Here is a 14846-nt window from a genome sequence, read left to right on the forward strand (position 1 = left end):
CCCTGGTGGAGAATGGCTATTTGACCAGCTGTTTGCCTTGCTGTCTCTGAGGAACTTAAGGTTAGGGTTGCAGCTTTTTCAGTAATATCATACCGTAAGATCTCATCACTTTCCATACAATGTTGCTACACAGTTTAACAGGAGGATATTCAGTAGATTATGTCTTTTCAAATGGTACCTCACAAGCCCTACAGTGATAAATGAAGGGGAGGGGAGGGATCTCCCTTTTATAAACACCCAGCCAGCCAGTGGGCTGTAAAATCCCTGTTGGTGCGAGTTCTCTGCTTGCTTTACCTCTAAAGGGTTAACAAGCCAACAGGGTTTAAAAAAAAAAAAGCATTGGGCACCTGACCAAAAGAGCCAATGGAAAGGCTAGAACTTTTTTAAATGGGAAAGTAACTTTCCCTTTGTCTCTTGTTCTTCGGAGAAGGCGACACGGAGTAGCAATGCTGTGTATGGCTTGAAGCAGGTATGAAAATTCATCTTCCATACCTAGAAGAAATGATTTGTCCAGGGAATGTTTAGACAGACACAATCAGGTTTATTTTTTATTTTGGCTTTTAGATCTCCTTTGTGCTCTCCCAGATGTGTGTGTTTGCTTGTAAGCTTTAAGCTGAACCCCCAAGAAAGCTATTTTGGGTGCTTACAAAAATTTTCTTTTAAGATCTAGCAAAAGCCTAAGTTCCAGATGTATTGTTTTACTTTTCAATTTTAATAAAATTGACCTCTTAAGAACAGGATTGGATTTTTGGTGTCCTAAGAGGTTTATGTGTGTTTGATTAGCTGGTAGCCACAGCTAATTTCCTTTGTTTTCTTTCTCAGCTCTTTCCTGGAGGGGAGGTGAAAGGGCTTGAGGGTGCCCCATAGGGAAGAATTCTCAAGTGCTCCTTCCTGGGTCCAAGGGTTTGGGGTTTTTTTGCAATTGGGTCGTGGCAGCATTTACCAAGCCAAGGTCAGAGAAAAGCTGTAACTTTGGGGGTTTAATACAAGCCTAGAGTGGCAAAAATTAATTTGTAGAATCCTGTCGGGCCCCCACTTTCTGCACTCAGAGTGACAGAGTGGGGATTCAGCCCTGACACATACTATGAACAAAATTGATCATAATTTTCTAGAAGAGTGAACATAGGGGAACAGACTAGCACAGTGTCTGTGTGTTCCCAACATATATGTGGGTGTTATACTCCCTCACAAACAAGGGCCTGGTCTACACTAGGACTTTAATTCGAATTTATCAGCGTTAATTCGAACTAACCGCTCAACCGTCCACACCAGGAAGCCATTTAATTCGAACTAGAGGGCTCTTTAGTTCGAATTTGGTACTCCACCCCGGCAGGTGGAGTAACGCTAAATTCGCACTTGCTAGCTCGAATTAGGCTTGGTGTGGATGCTAATCGAACTTAGCAGCTCCGGGAGCTATCCCACAGTGCACCACTCTGTTGACGCTCTGGACAGCAGTCCGAGCTTGGATTCTCTGGCCAGCCACACAGGAAATGACCCGCGAAAATTTGAATTCATTTTCCTGTCTGGGCGGTTTGAATCTGACGTTCTGGTTGCACATCGGGCGAGCTCCGCAGCACCTGCAACGATGCAGAGCTCTCCAGCAGAGGAGTCGGGCAATCCCAGACTAGAAAGAGGTCCCCAGCATGGACTGACCGGGAAGTCCAGGATCTGATCGCTGTGTGGGGCGAGGAGTCTGTGCTCTCGGAGCTGCGCTCCAACAAGCGGAACGCGAAGACCTTCGAGAAGGTCTCTAAAGCCATGAAAGACAAAGGATACAGCCGGGATGCGATGCAGTGCCGCGTGAAAGTGAAGGACCTAAGACAAAGGGTATCAAAAAGTCAGAGCGGCAAGCGGACGCTCCGGGCCCAGCCCCAGACATGCCGCTTCTACGAGGCACTGCATGCCATTCTAGGTGGGTCTGCCACCAGTGCCCCACCAGTGACGGTGGACTCCGAGGACGGAATAATGTACCGGGACAGTTCCCCTCCTGTTCGCCGATGGGGAAGATGAGGAAGGGTCTTTAGAGGACGGCGCAGGCGACATCGAACCCACTCCCGCTTTCCTGACAGCCAGGATCTCTTCATCACCCTCACAGAGATCCCCTACCAACCGTCCCGCCCGTTAACCAGGACTCGGAATCAGGGGAAGGATCAGGCGGTAAGTGCTACAAACAGGGAAACATTTATTTTTTAAGAAACAGGGATTTATATAAAAATAGAAATACTATATAAACATTTTTAAATATGAAACTAAACAAACAGCAGGTCTACACAAACAGCAATGGAGCAATAGTCCTCTGGGGATATTTCAAAAAAGCTCTCAGAGAGCAGCTGGAAAAGCCTCAGCAAGAGGTTTCTTGGGAGAGGTGCTTTATTGGGTGCTCCGTTGAAGCACACTCTTCCGCGCCATGCCATCCTCAGGTAGAGGGGACCATCGCCTCTGAGCATGGCAGCGTAGGGTCCTGGTCTGTGCAGGGCTTCTATTAACATCCGCTCTCTCTGTGCGCCTGACACGCCTCAGGGTGATGTCGTTGTGGAAGTGCTGCATCTAATTAGTGGAATTAGTGTACTGTTACTATTGTGCATGGTAGACTTTTACTTTGCATAAGAATGACCCTCGCTTAACAGAGTTTTACTTTGCATAAGAATGACCCTCGCTTAACAGAGTTTTACTTTGCATAAGAATGACCCTCGCTTAACAGCCACTTGTGGCAGGCCTCAGAGGAAAAGCATACAGGGGTCTTTCCCGTTCACTGGCGGGAGATGCCGCATAACGCTCATCTTTTCTGCTTTGCACATTGCCTCCAGCAGGAGAGCACAGCTAAGCACTAACTGATAAGCACTCTGTACTGTAAGGCTTACCAGGACTTTGTGCAAGAGGATGCAGCTGTCTCTCCTCGCTTGTGCGCTCTCAGTGCAATGGCGCCGCCAATGAGCGTATTCGAAATCTCGGACTAGTTCTGAGATCTCCTGAGACTTGGTTCCCTCTTTGGTCTTGTTCACTGAAACTGACTAGACTGTGTTTACTGTTGGCAAACATGTATGTGTTCAAGGAAATCACCTACTTTTTCACATCACACAGCTTGGCTCCTTCCCGGACTGCCCGCCATCCCCCTGCAGAGGCTGGCTCAGATTAGACGCAGAAAGAAAAAGACAAGGGACGACATGTTCCAGGAACTGATGGCCAGCTCCAGAGCGGAGGCGGCAGAGCAGAGACAGTCGAGGAGAGCCTGTGTCAGCAGCATCGCACACACCTGGAACGGGAGGATAGGTGGCGGCAGGAAGACCAGCAGGCGACTCAAACGCTGCTTGGTCTAATGAGGAGCAAACGGACACGCTCCGGCGCCTTGTAGATGTTCTGCAAGACCGCAGTCAGGAGGAGAGAGCCCCTGCAGTGCATCTGCAACCGCCCTCCAACGCCAGAAGTCCTGTCCCCCTCACCCAAAGTGACAAGACGGAGGCGGTAGGGGCCGTGAGAACTGTCCCTGCACCGCACACCGATAATGTTAGAGACAACTGTCGCGCTGTAAATTTGTACAAGCTCTTTCTTTACAGCATCAACCAGTCCCAACTCCAAGTTCAAACCCCACTGTGTATTACATTATTAAAAGCGGTATGGTGTTACTGACTGTTTCCGTCACGTTTCTGGTGTCAGAAGACTTTCTGTTGTTCTGTGGGGGGGGGGGGGTAAGTGTAATGTCACTGCATAGCCCACAGTGCCATGCTACAGACTTGGCTGCAGGGTAAACTGCAGGGCACACACAGACTGAAGTCACTAGGCACCAGGGACAGTCTGTGTGGTGTATGCTGCCCGGGTCTTTCCTTGAGGTGTATGCTTGTGCAGGGTCCTGGTGCCTGACATCCCCGAATGTAAAGGCAGGCTTCCCTTCACATGCATTTGGACCGTAGTCACGATCCTCCCCGGTGCCCGAGCCCCAAAAATAGACCTCATCCAGGGCAGATACTCACCCTTCCCCACACCCCTCACCTTCCAACGCCCAAACCCACAGCCGTCATGGTAACCCCTATCCAAGGACGGCACCCCTCGCCCCTTCCTGCAAACCCACCCATCAGTGCACACCTTAACCAGCACAGAATGCTTCCATGTTTCAACGAATAAACAGAAATGAAAAGTCAACGAAAGATTTATTATTAATTACTAAAACATGTCCTTAGTTTTAAAACGTCCTTGGGAAGTGGGGAAAACTTGGTTTATGATCAGGCTCTCTTAAAATCAAGTGGACAGTCACAGGTTACCCTGCTCTGCGAGGAAACTCGCTTTCAAAGCCTCCTGATGCATATCGCTTCCCGCTGGGATATTCTCTCAGCACGGGTGTCTGGCTGATCGTAAACAGCAGCCAGGCGATTTGCCTCAACCTCCCAAGCGGCCAAAAGGTCTCGCCCTTGGTCTCACAGAGATTGTGGAGCACACAGCAAGCAGCAATAACTACGGGGATATTCTTTTCGCTGATGTCCGAGCGAGTCAGTAAGGTCCGCCATCTCCCCTTGAGACGTCCGAAGCACACTCCACCACCATTCTGCACTTGCTCAGCCGGTAGTTGAAGAGTTCCTTTTCAGTGTCCAAGGCGCCTGTATAGGGCTTCATGAGCCAGGGCATTAGCGGGTAGGCCGGGTCCCCGAGGATCACTGTAGGCATCTGCACATCCCCAACCGTTATTTTGTGGTCCGGGAAGAAAGTGCCTGCCTGGAGGCGTCTAAACAGACCAGAGTTCCTGAACACACGCGTCATGAACCTTGCCCGCCCACCCGACGTTGATGTTGGTAAAACGTCCCCTATGGTCCACCACAGCTTGCAGCACCATTGAAAAGTAGCCCTTTCGGTTAATGTACTCGCTGGCCTGGTGGGCTGGTGCCAGGATAGGGATGTGAGTCCCATCTATAGCCCCACCGCAGTTTGGGAATCCCATCGCGCGAAGCCATCTATGATGGCCTGGACATTTCCGACAGTCACTACCTTTGAGAGCAGTTGCTCAACGATTGCGTGGGCTACTTGAATGACAGCAATCCCCACGGTAGATTTGCCCACGCCAAAGTGGTTCGCTACTGACCGGTAGCTGTCTGGCGTGGCAAGTTTCCAGAGGGCTATGGCCACTCGCTTCTGCACAGTCAGGGCTGCTCGCATCCTTGTGTCCTGGCGCTTCAGGGCAGGGGACAGCAAGTCACACAGTTCAAGGAAAGTGTCCTTACGCATCCTGAAGTTTCGCAGCCACTCTGTGTCATCCCAGACCTGCAGCACTATGCGGTCCCACCAGTCTGTGCTTGTTTCCCGGGCCCAGAATCGCCGTTCCACACCATGAACTTGACCCATTGCCACCATGATCTCCACTGCCCGGCGTACCCTGCTTTGTGAGAGGTCTGCGCCACTCTCCTCACCGTGCTGCCGGAGCCTCCTCGCCCGGTTTCTCAGCATCTGACTGTGGAAGAGGTGGACGATAACGTGCGAGGAGTTGACAACGGCCATAAGTGCAGCGATGATCGCAGCGGGCTCCATGCTCGCAGTGCTGTGGCGTCCGCGCTGTAACCGACCAGAGAAGGGCGCGAACAGATTTCCCGCCGGCGCTTTCAAGGAAGAGAGGGAGGGCGGGATTGACGGTTCAATGACGACACATTTTCCCCCCCAGCATGCATTGGGGTGAAATCCCACAATTCCAATGGGCAGCGGGGAGTGCGGGAACTGTGGGATAGCTTCCCACAGTGCACCGCTTCCAAAGTCGAAGCTGGCCCCGTGAATGTGGACTCAGAAGTTCGAATTTGTGTATTTAGTATGGATACACAAATTCGACTTATTAAGGTCGAATCCACAAATTCGACTTAAGTAGATTCGAAATAGTCCTGTAGTGTAGACAAGCCCAAGGTGTTCGGCATCTTCAAACACCTGAGGAACCGGTCCTGGGAATTTACTGGTTTATTAAGTGACACTGTATGGAATTGAGAGACACTTTATATTATTATAAATACTGTGGCAAATTGCCGGTACTGTTATGCTGGGTCTCGTGCTTTCTCTTCTTTGGGGAAGGTTCAGGGCGCCATTGCTTGCCTCTGAATCGGTATTTTAATTACCCCACTAGTGTCCTTGAGGAGGGGAGTTGAGAGGGAGGGACCTGGGCCCGCCCTCTTCTCCAGGTCCCAACCCAGGGGCCCTGAGGTTAGTGGTGAACCACTTGAACTGGCGGTTCCTTCCCCTGGGCTACTTCCCTCTCCTGCCCTTCAGCTTGTGGAGGGGCTTCTTGCCCTCCTTCTACACAAGCCAGGTGCCCCTTACCTAGAGTCTTTGGATTTCTCAGCCCACCGCAGCACTCCTCCAAACTTTCCTTTTGTGTCTCTTCAAAACTGTTCTCTGCTCCAACCAAACCTTCCTACTCCAACTCCCCCACACTGTCTGACTGAAGCAGGGGTTTTTATCACCTGACTGACTGCAGGTGCTCTAATTGGCTTCAGGTACTCTAGTTAATCTATAGCAAACCTTCCTCCCCTTGCAGGGAATAAGGCTCCCTGCTAACACTCTCCTGCTGCCCTCTGGCCATGCTGTATCACATATCCCCCCCCCAGCTCAACACCAAGGGGTTGGGCTACTTGGGACGAGAGGCAGTGCCGTCGCGCTAGGCCATCAGCGTTGCCATGTTGGCTTCCAGCCCTATGCTGGACCCGAAAATGGAAAGGCTGCAGAGAGAGGAACCACCTCGTCACTCTAGTGTTCCTCTCCTTGTTCCTGTGCATCCACTGGAGTGGGGCATGGTCTGTCACGAGGGTAAACCGCCGCCCCAGGAGATAGTAGCGGAGAGTCTCCATAGCCCATTTTATCACCAGACATTCCTTTTCGACAACAGCGTACTTTTGTTCCCTGGGGAGGAGCTTCCGGCTGAAGTACAAGATGGGGTGCTCCTCCTCCCCTACCATCTGGGAAAGGACGGCACCAAGCCCCACCTCCGAGGCATCCGTTTGTAGGATGAATTCCTTCTCGAAGTCTGGGGCTATAAGTACTGGATGGCAGCATAGGGCTGTCCGTAAATCTGCAAATGCTTCTTCAGTTGCATCAGTCCACTTCACTATCTCGGGGCCTCGAGCTTTTATCAGATCCATCAATGGCCCTGCTCTTGTGGCGAAATGAGGGATGAATCTCCGATAGAATCCTACTATCCCTAAAAACGTTCTGACCTGCTGTTTGCAGATTGGTCGAGGCCAACCTTGTATTGCCTCCACTTTGTTCCATTGGGGTTTTACCAAACCTCTCCCTACTACATGCCCGAGGTATCTGGCCTCAGCTAGTCCTATCACGCACTTGAGAGGGTTAGCAGTGAGACCGGCCTTTCGCAGGGTGTCCAGCACTGCTTCTACTTTTTCTAGGTGCGTTTCCCAGCCAGGGCTATGGATGACTATGTCGTCTAGATAGGCGGTGGCATACTTGGCATGGGGTCGTAGTAACTTATCCATAAGTCGTTGGAATGTTGCAGAGGCCCCATGGAGTCCGAAAGGGAGGACAGTGTATTGAAACAGGCCATTGGGTGTAGAGAAGGCAGTCTTTTCCTTGGCATCCTTGGCCAGGGGAATTTGCCAATGTCCTTTGGTCAGATCCAGAGTGATTAGGTATCAGGCCTTGCCTAACTGATCAACTAGCTCGTCAGTGCATGGTATCAGGTAGGCATCGAAGTGGGATACTTCATTCAATTTCCGGAAGTCGTTACAAAACCTCAGGGTGCCATCAGGCTTGGGGACTAGGACGATCGGACTGGACCACTGACTGTGGGATTCTTCAATGACCCCGAGTTCCAGCATCTTCTTCACTTCCATCCTAATTTCTTCCCTTTTAGCTTCCGGTATTCGGTACGGTCTTATCGTCACCCTTACTCTGGGGCTGGTGACAATATGATGTTGGACTAGTGTCGTTCGTCCCGGTTGTGTACAGAATACGTCCTGGTTCCGGTGGATCATTTCAATGACCTCTGTTCGTTGTTCTGGGGTTAATTCAGGAGATATCTTTACCTGTCCCCGAGGGTCGTCTGTCTGAGGTGGAGCTCCTCGAATGACCAGACACGTCTCTCGTTCATGCCAGGGCTTCAGTAAGTTGACATGGTAGATTTGCTCTGGCTTTTGGTGGTCTGGTTGTCTAACCTTATAGTTCACTTCCCCAATGGCTTCCACTATCTCATATGGTCCGTGCCAGCTGGCTAGAAGTTTGCTTTCTGCTGTCGGCACTAACACCATCACCCGTTCCCCTGGCTGAAATCTCCGTACTTTCGCCCAACGGTTGTAATATGTCCGCTGGGCCTCTTGTGCTTTTTCCAAATGTTCCCGTACTATGGGGGTTACTCGAGTTATTCGCTCTCTCATCTGTGTCACGTGCTCAATGACATTCTTTCCTGGGTTGGGTTGTTCCTCCCAGTCTTCCTTGGCGATATCTAATATCCTGCATGGGTGGTGTCCATATATTAGTTCAAAGGGAGAAAAACCCGTGGACGCCTGGGGGACTTCCCGTATAGCGAACATTAGATACGGTAGAAGGGTATCCCAGTCTTTTCCATCCTGTGCTACCACCTTCCGGATCATACTTTTAAGGGTACGATTAAATCGCTCGACCAGTCCATCTGTTTGTGGATGGTAGACTGAGGTCTGTATGGCCTGGATGCGGAGCAGGGCACATAAGTCTTTCATTAGTTTTGACATGAACGGGGTTCCTTGGTCTGTCAGGATCTCCTTAGGGATGCTCACTCTGGTGAATACCTGTAGTAGTTCCTTTGCTATTGCCTTGGATGTGGGGTTTCTTAAAGGAATGGTCTCTGGATACCGCGTGGCATAGTCAAGGATGACTAGTACGTTTCGGTGGCCCCATGCCGATTTTTCTAATGGGCCCACTATGTCCATGGCTATCCTCTCGAAAGGGACATCAATAATAGGCAAAGGTACTAATGGGGCCCGCAAGTGAGGTCGGGGGCTATGCAACTGGCATTCAGGGCTGGAGGCACAATAACGCTGGACTTCTGCTCGTATCCCTGGCCAATAAAACCTTCTTAGGATTCTATCCAGTGTCTTGTCTACCCCTAGATGTCCCCCAAATAGATGGCTGTGAGCTAACTCTAGTACTGCCCTTACGTGTTTCCGTGGGACTAAGAGTTGCTCTACTTCTTCCCCTCGTATTTGCTCTATCCTGTAGAAAAGATCGCGTTTGAGCACATAATATGGCCTTGGGCCTTTGATCTTTCCTTCCACTGGCACACCATTCACTTCCGCTACCTCCTCCCTCACGTTTGCATATAACGGATCATCGGCCTGGTCCTGCCCAAAAGTCTCACGTGCAGCACCCAACTGACCTAATTCTAGGGGGCCTATTTCTACTCTTCCCCCTGGGGTGCTCCCACTTGGGCTAGGAACCGCCTCCGAGTCTTCCTTGGCCTGAATTATCTCCTGGTCTCCTGAGCAGATTCGCCTACCCACAAGGGAAGTTTTTTGATTCTCTGCTAGAATCCTGGTCCGTAATCTTTTATCTGCCCTTCGTCCTCGCCTAGACTTTCGGGGTTTCCCAGTGGATGAGAATAACCCTGGAGCAAATTTGGCAAACATTGGGCTGAGGCTATCTGTAGTTGCCTCCGTCTCAGCCTGGGGGTTGCTACCCTCCCCTGGCTCTATTGGAGTAAGTAAGCTCTCAAACCCGGGGAAGTCTCTACCAATTAAAACAGGGTAGGGGAGCTTGGGGACCACCCCTGCAGAAACCCTGGTAGTATTCCCCTGGATCTCAATCCGTACCGGAATTGTAGGGTAAAAATTCACAGTGCCATGTACGCACGTTACCCCTGTGTTTTTGGCCCGGGTTAGTTGGTCTGTTCCCACCAACTTCCCCGAGACCAGCGTGACAGCACTCCCGGACTCTATTAATGCTATGGTCTTTATACCATTCATTTTTACTGGTCTGGTATATCCATATGAGGTCATTGTGACCCCCTACCAGGCCGATTAGGCCACATTGCTCCCCGTAATCCCCCAGATTACACTGCCTAGGTTCTTCCTTGTTAGGGCATTGGGCTGCTATATGCCCCAATTCCCCACACTCATAACACTGCCCCTCATTCCGGTTGTCACCCTCTGCCTGGGACTGTTTGGCCGGCCCCCCACCTCTCTTCCCAACCCCCCAGGTCCCTTCCTGGCCTCGAGCCATTCGTTGGTGTCTTTCCTCCCGGTTACAGTTCTGCTATAGTTCTCGACAGCCCGGGGCCTTGGGTTTGGGGTTGGCTTCCTGCATTGCCGTGTCTCCCTGCCTGGGGTCTGGAACAGTTTGTGGGCTGCCAGCTGTCTTTCCATGAGGGAGACCAACTCATCATAGGTAGAGGGATCATTCTGGCCAACCCAAGACCTGAGACCTGGTGGTAGCCCCCTCATATACCGGTCCAATACCAGGACCTCCATCATCTTCTCAGAGCTAAGGGCCTCAGGGCGCAGCCATTTCTGGGTCAGGTGTATCAGGTCAAACAATTGTGATCGGGGTGTCTTGTCCTCCGTATACTGCCACTCATGGAACCTCTGGGCTCGCAATGCCGTCGTTACTCCGAACCTGGCCAGGATCTCTGCCTTCAGCTGGGAATAATCTGCTGCAGCCTCTGCAGCCATATCGTAGTTGACCTTCTGGGCTTCCCCACACAGGAATGGGGCAAGGATACCAGACCATTGATCTCGGGGCCAGGCCTCCCGCAGGGCTGCTCTTTCAAAAGCCAGGAGGTATCACAAAGGCCTTTTGCAGGACCTCAGACTATTGGTCCAAGGTGGTGGGGAGGTGGTGACCTCACAGAGAGATGCTGACATCAGGGAGGCAGGACAGGGGCGAGGGGCCAGGGAAACCTCAGAGACCCCTGTGGCTTTGCTCCAGCAAGTCTCCTTCTCCAGGTCTCTCTTTGAGGACTGAGAGAGTATTCGGGTTCACGGACGTGAACACCAGGAGGAACCTCTTTCGAGTTTTCTCCTTCTCTTTTAGTGATTTTACTAGAAAACAGCCATCCCTGTTTAGAAGGTAAGAGCCTCCTGGAGGTTTGAAACCTGTTCAGTCTGATCCATCTGGTGACAGTTGAATTCTAGGCATGGAAAACACGAGCTTAAGGAGGCAGAACTTTATTCTGCACCTGGGATTTTGTGTCTTAGAATCACTGGGGACATTAGGGTTTGTCCTTTTTGCTTCCCCTCTTCCTCCCTCCTCTTTTTCTTTTGCTTCCTTTGTCCTTTTACCTGTTCCCCTCCCAACACCAGGAGGGTGTGGGTGTGTGTGTTGCAGGGGAGTGCTCTGCAGTTCCCACTGTGGGAGCTCCATCCAAAAATATGGGGCTGAAATAGTGCTCGGGCAGTGATCACCACCAGTGAGCTGGGCCATCCTTTGGGCTCTCTGGTGCCTCCCATCCTCAGTCTCTACCCTGATTGGCTGAGCAGGGGGTTATTGACAGGGAGGAGACTCAGGTCCTTGTTGGTCTGTTTTAAGAACAAGTAAATAAGTCAGAACCAGTTCTGTGTTTGATGAATTCTGCTGCTTCTCTGCATTAATGGTCTCTGAGCAGTTCATGATTCTCTCTAACATTGCAGTTCTCCTCACATACTTGCTGAATAATTACTGTCTCTGTTGTTGGTCTGGAGCTCATCTGAGAGCACTTTATTCAGGTCATTCAATGTCTGAAATTCAAGATCTGATGGTTAGTTTGAAAAATCAGGGATCTGGCGTCCTATTCCCAACTCTGCCACTGGCTGGTTGTGTGACCTAAGACAAGTCAATTCTCCTTTCTCAGCCTTAGCTTCTCCCTCTTTCAAGTAGGGATAATAATGATCCGCTCCTACCTACCTCACAGTGCGTAGAGGCAGGGCCGGCTCTAGGATTTTTACTGCCCCAAGCAAAAAAAATTTTGGCTGCCCCCACCTCAGCCCTGGGGTCCCCCTCACACCCTCCTGCTGACCGAGCCCTGGGCTCTCCCCCACACCCACACACCCCGTGCCAACAACATAGATTTGGTTCTCCCCAGTCCGCCCAGGCTGAGCTGCTCCCGTTTATACTCGTCTCCAGTCGGCGCATGCCCAGACAGGGTGAGGGGGTGTGGCCTCTTCAGCCCACATGGCGCAGTTAACCCTAGCAGTGCCAGGTCAGGGTTGATACACCTCATCACAGACAGCATTTCCCAAGTGTTGCGATTAGCTAGGAGATCTCTTCAGGAGTAACCTCCTGTAGGGACTGGGTCACAAATACCTTGGGAACCAAATACCTGGGCGTTTTCCTAGTTCTGAATCACTTGCTGTGGAATTCTATCCCTGGATCATCTGAGACAACATTGACTTAAACAACTGAACTACCCTGTGACCATGTGCACTTACTTCGGTCAGTTGCACCCATTTGGGGTCTGCTGCTGTTCACCTTTTCAGACTGGAGATTTAAACATACCACTGTTTCTTTGATAATATGTTCAACAGCTTGGAGTATTCTCTCCTGTTGACTGACCTGTATTTTAATTTTCTCCATGTCATCATGCAGGGATAGGGTGGGAAAACAAACCTGAAGTAAAAAAATGGTAATTGATCTGAAATTTCCCAAAAAATCTGAGCTACATTCTGTCAAACAAAACTAACATGCAGTTATATGACCAAGGAGCCTTCATGAAAGATAGAAAACCCATATCACAGAGAGGTAGAAGACACTTTCATTTTAATTTAAAGTGAAATTCCAGACTAGGTTACATCTGATGTCTCAGAATCAGGATGTGAGATTCTCCCATGATCCGCTGAAACCTGCTTCACCCAGCGGTTTATCATGCATCCGACGAAGTGGGTATTCACCCACGAAAGCTCATGCTCCAAAAGTCTGATAGTCTATAAGGTGCCACAGGATTCTTTGCTGCTTTTACAGATCCAGACTAACACGGCTCCCCCTCTGATACCTTTCTCATTAGTGTTATTTACAGGAGGTTTAGCACCTTCATAACGGGAGAAAAAACAGCCGACCTTCCCAGAAGCAGCTTTGCCATTGAGGGAAAAGGGGATTTGAATGGTGCTTGGGATCCATTTGAAATCCCCTTCCAAGTCTGACACTTTCATCTCCTGCCAGACTGACTCTGATTTAGGATCAAAGACGTACAAGCACCATTCCCAAGCATGGACAGCCAAGAACATGACCCCACCAGACACGCTGGGAAGCGAAGGAATACGAAGGGGTGAACTGTGCATGGCTCAGGCACAAGGTAACAGTTCTGGGGTGATGGGGAAGGATGGAATGTCTGAGTCGCCCCATCTCCTTCCAGTGTCACAGAGCCTAAAATGACCCTTATTTCCCTGACACTGCTCCAGCTCTTCTTCATATTTAAATATATTTTAAATGAGAAAAAAGTCAACAAAATAACTGCTGTTCTGCACAATCCAGGGTAATGTGAGAACAACTGGGAATGAGACAAACTCGCCTCAAAGAGGAACTTGACGTCTCTAACAATAACTTTGCACTGGGAGGAGGAGTACAAATGTGAATCTCCAGGTTTGTTTAGACAAGGAAATGTGACGGTGATTAGGTCAGATCAGGAGGAAATATGCTAGATAACCCCACTGACTATCCATAGCCCATGTCTTTACTGCAAGAATAGCTGTCTTATTACATCAGGAAAGTGAACTCAAGCTAGCTAACTCCACGGCAACCACAGTGATGAGACCCAGGTAGATTTTATCTCAACGTAGCTGGTTTAAGACACCCCCCATCTCCCCCATCTGGGGTGATGACATTCCTGGTAGAAAAGACACCCACTCCCATGACTCGCAGGACAATGGAGTTGATACAAAGGACCACAGGATCCACCCCAAAGACGGGCGAGCTTCAAAAGTGGGCAACTCGTGTGTGGGAGCTGAGGAACTACAGTGTGCAAAAGATGCAAACAGCCTTAACACTCACTACTGTCAACAGAATTAAAGAAAAAATCTCCTGACAGCTCTAGAGAAGGTTTTTATGAAGTTTATCTCCTTTACGGATTCTCTGATGTTTAGAAAGGCCTGAACTATGAGTAAAGCTTTTCCCACACTCGCAGCATTCATATGGTCTCTCTCCGGTGTGGACTCTGTAATGTGTAACAAGGGTTGAGCTCCGAGAGAAGCTTTTCCCGCACTCACTGCATTCATAGGGTTTCTCTCCTGTGTGGACTCTCTGGTGAGAGATAAGAGAGAAGAGGTGAGTGAAACTTTTCCTGCACTCACTGCATTCATAGGGTCTCTCTCCTGTGTGGATCCTCTGATGCACAGTAAGGTGTGAGCTCCGAGAGAAGCTTTTTCCACATTTGCAACATTCATAGGGTCTCTCTCCTGTGTGGACTCTCTGGTGAGAGATAAGGGAGGAGAATTGACTGAAACTTTTCCCGCACTCACGGCATTCATAAGGTCTCTCTCCTGTGTGGATCCTCTGATGCACAGTAAGGTTTGAGCTCCGAGAGAAGCTTTTTCCACACTCGCAACATTCGTAGGGTTTCTCTCCCGTGTGCGTTGTCTGATGAGAGATAAGGGCTGATCTCTGAGTGAAGCTTTTCCTGCACTTGCAGCATTCGTAGGGTCGCTCTTCTGTGTGGATTCTCTGATGAGAGTTAAGGGTATATCTCCGAGTGAAGCTTTTCCCACACTCACAGCATTCATAGGGTCTTTCTCCTCTGTGTATTCGCTGATGCCTACTAAGGGCTGAGGTATGATTGAAGCTTTTCCCACACTCACAGCATTCGTAGGGTCTCTCTTTCGTGTGGATTATCTCATGTCGAATAAGGACTGAGCGGTAATGGAAGTTTTTCCCACACTCACTACACGTATTCTCTCGCTTTTCTGTGAGGATTTTCTCCTGGGACGTAGTTTCCT

General features: G+C 50.1%; 1 pseudogene; it reads right to left on the bottom strand.

Moving 5' to 3' along the window:
- The window catches only part of LOC120381618, a 43997-nt pseudogene extending 29360 nt beyond the window's left edge, over nucleotides 1–14637 (bottom strand).
- Nucleotides 14638–14846: the final 209 nt, after the last annotated feature.

Source organism: Mauremys reevesii, linkage group 14 (genome assembly GCF_016161935.1).
Source record: "Mauremys reevesii isolate NIE-2019 linkage group 14, ASM1616193v1, whole genome shotgun sequence".
In the NCBI taxonomy this organism is placed as follows: Eukaryota; Metazoa; Chordata; order Testudines; family Geoemydidae; genus Mauremys; species Mauremys reevesii.